Source organism: Geotrypetes seraphini, chromosome 1 (genome assembly GCF_902459505.1).
Source record: "Geotrypetes seraphini chromosome 1, aGeoSer1.1, whole genome shotgun sequence".
NCBI classification, from domain to species: Eukaryota; Metazoa; Chordata; class Amphibia; order Gymnophiona; family Dermophiidae; genus Geotrypetes; species Geotrypetes seraphini.
Genome location: NC_047084.1, coordinates 370,994,260 through 371,000,259, shown reverse-complemented (window position 1 = coordinate 371,000,259; position 6,000 = coordinate 370,994,260). Strand labels below are relative to the sequence as shown.

At 44.9% G+C, this 6,000-nt stretch overlaps 1 protein-coding gene across 2 annotated transcripts in view; it reads left to right on the top strand.

The window, feature by feature from the left end:
* The first annotated feature begins 998 nt into the window (after positions 1-998).
* Positions 999-6,000, top strand: part of HOPX (HOP homeobox) — a 75,524-nt gene continuing 70,522 nt past the window's right edge. Inside the window, exon 1 of one of the 2 annotated variants that reach the window (XM_033944286.1) lies at positions 999-1,120. The gene's annotated coding sequence lies outside the window, so the exon portion shown is untranslated. The remainder of the gene's footprint in view (positions 1,121-6,000) is intronic. The other variant, XM_033944377.1, reaches the window with a different exon arrangement.

Here is a 6,000-nt window from a genome sequence, read left to right as displayed (position 1 = left end):
GCTTGTATGGATGGGATCAGATGGATTGCAGGGACGGGGTGGGGACGAAGACTGAGCTTGTGGGGACAGGACGGGATGGGGACCTAGCTCGCGGTGACGGGACAGGTCCGGGCCATCTGTCAAATTTAAGAACCCACTGTGGCCCATGAGTCAAAAAGTTTGCCCATGCCTGGGCTAGGGAGAGAGTCCTCACCGCCCCCCCCCCCCCCCACTGATGTGGGCCTTCAGTCAGTCTGCCCCAGGATAATGGACATTTCAAGTTTCTGTGTTGTAATTAAAGGGGAGATGCTGGACATGCCCCCCAACAATTACTACATAGCCTTTGCTTTTGCTCTAGCCACATCATTTTGTCTGTTAAGAGCAAAATCTTACCCTAGCCAATAAACAGGCCCCTTAGCTTAACGAAGTTGACCCACACAACTAAACTTTTAGCAAGCAGCCCATATATCTTTGGAAACATTTTAAACAATTACAGTATATAGTTTTGAAAAAAAAATAATAATAATAATGAAAAGCTGAGGTGAAAGTAATGCTAGTAATGCTATCAGTAATGATAGTAATGCTATCAGTGTTTGTGGCAAAATAAGAGCTGCCCAGCGCCAAGTTGCCCTTCAGCCCCGTCCTGTGACATCATTTTGAGGGTACATCGTGTCCCCCGAATGGGGTACGACTCCGGGTCTGGGTAAAACCAGGATTTGCAGGATCCTCATAGACTTGTATTGCAAGCCCACTCACAGAAGAATAGAACTGCATCATAGGGAGGCGGGACTTTACAGAGAAATTCCCCACTGAAAGACAGCCTGTTGCTGTCATGAAAAAATGAGCAATCTATTCTTAAGGTGGTCTGCCCTACATCCTGGAGATCCTGAGAATCCTACAAAACTTGGTTTTACCGTGTTCCACCGTGATATTGTGAGGGGAGGGGGGGGGGGAGGGGTAGGCCACAGCCTCACGCGCCCACTGCTCTCCCGCGCTTCAGGTTTTTTTTTCCAGGGTTTACTTGTCACGCGAGCGCAAAGGCGTGTCAGCGCCGCTATTTAAACAACCGGCCGCCTTTAAAACCAGCTGACCCTGCTGGCTGGTGGGCTGAGCTGCTCCCAAGCAAGACCTGTAGAGAAATGTAAGTTCAGCATGCCTTTTGCGCTTTTATGGGTTTCTTCCTCACAAGGGGGGGCTGGGGGCTTGAGAAGGTCAGATGAGGGAGGGGATTACAGGAGGGCAAGGACTCCGCCGGGCATTTGAAGCCTGCTGCCCCTGTTGTGAGAAAAAGTAGTTCAGGTGCTTTGAAATGACTCGGGTTCAGGTGGCATGAAGGGGGACATCGTGCTACCAAAGTTCATTGACTGTGCTTGGCAGTCGTGTTATTTGGTTCTGGTAAGCGAACGTGGAAAGCCCAAAACCCGTATAAAAGCAATGTGTAGCCGTGCTGGTCTAATTGAAAGGTTGATAAATAAAAACGAAACGTGGAAAATAAGTCCAATAAAAGGAATAAGGGAAAGTTAGTCCAATGAAAAAAGGTACCGCCTTATTTTCCATGCTTGGCTTTTTATGTATTAATATAAGAGCAGGTATTCACAAACTACAAGCAGGGTATGTAAATCGAGCTGGAGACGATAGTGAAATTGCGTTTATCCACCGGCGCGGCTTTGAAAAAAAAAAAAATGTGGGGGGACATTAAAAAAAATAATTGTATATTTTTTTGTGGGGAGGGGGCGTGTCAGAGGTAGAGAACGGCATGGAAATGCTATTCAGATAACATGCTGACGTTACCACCCCACAACTGATTAGTGCATCCATAGCAGGAGCCTTTAACACTTCCTAAATAGGCAGTAAACTCTCCCAACTTAATTTTTTTTTTTCTTTTTTTAATGGTTGCATGCTAATGCAAACTTTAGTGCACGGCCAGAACTTCAACAAACAGTAACATGCTTATTTTACAGCAGTGCTAGAAATGGGATTTGTGCAGGAAAGACCCAGATTAGATTGCACTAAGCCCATTTAGTAAAAGAATCCCTAAATGTGGAAGCATTGTACACATAGGCAAGGGTGCTTTGTAGAGGGTGGATGGCACTGATGCCACTATGGGAGAAATGCAGCAGAAGTGAAAGCTGGCAGAGGCACCTGTAGGCTTCTATATAGCATCCCAGTAGATTTTGACAGGTAAAATGCTTTTACTTTTTATTCTATTTTTTCCTCATATTTCAAACAATTTTATTGCTGATCAAAAAGCAAGATAACAGCATTATAAGCTATGAATGCCCATGCAAACAGAACAATTTCTTATAACTTTGACACTCAACACTTTTTATTCTTAATCAGCACTTTCCCATATGCGTAGTGTTTCTTTCCTTGGAACTTGCAGCTCAGTCAAAACCAGCCTCTACTGGGGCTATGATGCCACAGCTGTCTGAGGTGTCCCTCGTTTTGCCATCCTTCCTCCCATCTGGCCCAGGTGCAAGCAACAGTCTTGGGCAGGGCTGGTGACACTCAGAAGGCAGGACAGGTAGCTGTGTTGTACAGGAAATAGCAAAGGATAGCAAAAAGGCACATGGCCCCCCTGAGCCTCCACCAGGACTGTACCAAAGGCAGTCTAAGCAGTGCGACTGCACAGGTTGTAAGAGAAGTAGAGCTCCCTACCTGCTATCTCTTTTGCTTGGTCATAACATAATGGGTGGGGTGGAGGTTCTACAGGGCATGTCACAAAGAGCATGATTTCAGCTCGATACATTACTGGCCTCCACTGCTACTCAAAACCACCTTTCCGCTTCTGTTCTCCTTCCATACTGGGTGCCTATGAAATAGGTTTGAAAGCATGCTACTGTGGGGACTTAGTTGCAATCTGCTATACTGTGACCCCCCCCCCTTCCACCTCCTCTCTGAAAGTGCATCCAGGAAGGAAAGGCGGTGGGGCTGTGAGAACACGGAGCACTACAGGTGGACGTGCCCACTCCCTACAGATATATACTTTATGTAACCTGATCCAGGATAACCTTCACAGCAAAAGACTCTAAACCAGGGGGTCTCAAATTAAATCGCATAAGGGGCAGAAATCTAAAACATAGGCTAAGTCATGGGCCCAGTGGCGTACCTAGGGTATGTGGCACCTGGGGCCCATCATTTTTTGACCCCCCATCTATATGAAAAATATGATTTTTAGTAACAATCCACATATCGCACAACAAGAGTGTACCTAGGAAAAGGCAGCATCTTAAACACTGCAGTGAGCACTAGAACACCAACACATACATTGTTAAACTAAACAAGCCAGATCCCGCACAGTCAATTGATCCTGTAGTCGATGCCAACTGAAAACTATGTTCTTTTCATACACACAGAACAGAGATACACCTTCACCCAATATGGAATAATCACAAACTAAAAATAGAAATATGTAGACAAAAGTTAAACTGAACCGCCAAGAAACCAGACCCTTGATACAATGCAACATCACAAAAACAGTTAACACATGTCCTCTAATACAGTGCAAAATATAAAGACAGTAGATGTAAATTTGAAAAAACAGATACATAACAAATACCACTTTACAAATTAACAAATAAAAATAAAACAAATAATGAGAAATAAAAAAATACCATTTTATTGGACTAATCCCCGTAAGCTCTGTCCCCATCCCCGCAAACCACCTGATTCCATCCACACAAGCCTTGAATTGTTTATATTAAAGTATAAAAAGAACCAATATTCTGTACAATTGTTAATTTATACATCAGCGTCTTCTCCCCACTCTCTCTTCCCCATTTCCCTTCAGCGTCCTCAGCCCACTCTCTCTCCACTTTCCTTCAGCGCACGCACATAAAAACAAGCAAGTAATTTTATATCATTTTAATTCTATTCATTCATAGAAATTAAAGTCTAAATAATGCCAGTCACTTAACAAAACATGATTTTACAAAAACAATTTCCTGCAGTCAAGCCTGCAAGGATTACATTATATTACATTACATTACTGATTTCTATTCCGCCTCAACCTTGCAGTTCTGGGCGGATTACAAAAGAGACAACTGGACATTTCCAGGATAATTACAGAGAGAATTCTGGTCATTTCCAGGAGAAGTTATAAGAATAATGGAGCTGTATATTTCAAGAGCTACAAGATGCTGTACTAGATTACTAGATGTCTTTCAGCAGCTCCCCTCCCTCCCTCCTCGTTACCTTCGTGGCCAAGTCAAAATGATCTACCAACAATAAAATTTTAAAAACACAAAGCACATTGTACGCAGAGAAAATGTTAATTATCATTTATATTCCGCGGGTTTTCAAAGAGGTCAAGGCAGATGACTTTATGCAATGTCACCTCAGTAACAACTATACAAAAATAGACAAATATACCCCCTCCCTTTTTATTAAACCGCGATAGCGTTTTTTAGCGCAGGGAGCTGCGCTGAATGTCCCACGCTGCTCTCGACGCTCCCTGAGCTAAAAACTGCTATTGCAGTTTAGTAAAAGGGCCCATAGTGCAAAATATAGACAGCATATATAAATTCTCAAAACAGACACATTTTGATCACTAAATTGAAAATAAAATAATTTTTCCTACCTTTGTTTGGTAATTTCATCAGTCTCTGGTTGCACTTTATTCTTCTGACTGTGCATCCAATATTTCTTCCCTTCTTTCAGCCTCCTGTATGCTTCCTCTCCTCCAGACCTCATTCCCTCCCCCCACTTTTTCTTTGTTTCATCCTGTCCCCTTCTTTCTTTCTCTCTCCATGCCCCCTTTCTTTCTCTATGTCTGTCTTTCTCTCTCTTTCCCCATGCCCCATTTTTTTTCTTTCTTTCACCCTGCCCCCTTTTTTTCTTTCTGGATTCCTGTCCCCCCCCTTGCTTTCTTTCTGGCTCCCTGGCTCCCCCCCCCCTTTCTTTCTCCCTTCCCTCCCCCATGCTACCACTGCTGCCACCACCGCTGGAGAAAGGCTGCCACTGGCCATCGGAAACAGGCTGGTGCCGAATTCGCCCTCCTTCTTTCCTCGCGGGCCGACCAACTCTGGCTGCCCAACGTCAATTCTAACGTCGGAGAGGACATTCCGGGCCAGCCAGGCAGCGATTGGCTGGCCCAGAACGTCCTCTCCGACGTCAGAATTGACGTCGGATGGCTAGAGTTGCTCGGCTCGGGGAAGAGAAGCAGGGAGGGAGAATTCGGTACCGGCTTCTTTCTGATGATGGCAATGGCAGCCTTTCCCCGGCAGCAGTCTATTCCCCGGTAAGTGGCCAGCTGTACACCCCCTCGGGCCTTGCACCCGGGGCGGATATCCCCCCCCCGCCCCTCCCTTGGTACGCCACTGCATGGGCCAAATTTTTTAAAGATACTTAGGGGTCCTTTTATTAAGGTACACTAACCGATTTAGCGCATGCTAAAGATTAGCACAAGCTAAATGCACACCTTAATAAAAGGACCCCTTAGTCTTAGTAGAAGTATAGGGTTACAACCTCTCCAACCCCACGCCGGCTCTGTAATGTAAACAAAATAAATAAAAAAGACTTTTCCTCTCTCTTAGGTCCTAGTTCATGCTTGCTGTCTAACATCAGCTCTGACAGGATACACATTTCAAATCTGACATATTGTAATCACAAAAGAGAAAATAAATTTTTTTTTTCTACCTTTTCTTGTCTGGTCATTATTCAAATCATGTTGGTCCCAGGTTCTGGTTGTCTTCTGATAACTTGCTTGCCAGGGTCTCCTGCCCATTTGTTGTTTTCTTCTTTCTCTGTGCTAACCATCCATCTTCCATCTCTGTCCTCCCCTTCCATTTCCCTTCCCTCCCCCAGAGGTCTGGCATCTTTACTTTTTTTCATCTCCATCCCCGCAGCTGCAGCGATGGACCCCACCATCCCCAGATCCACCATCTCTCCTTTTCTCAATTACCCTTTCATCCAACTACCCTCTTTCCCCACCACCCCAGGATCCACCATCTCTCCCTTTCTCTTCCCAATTACCCTCCTATCCATTATCTCTATCCCCCCTCCACACCATACCTTGTGTCA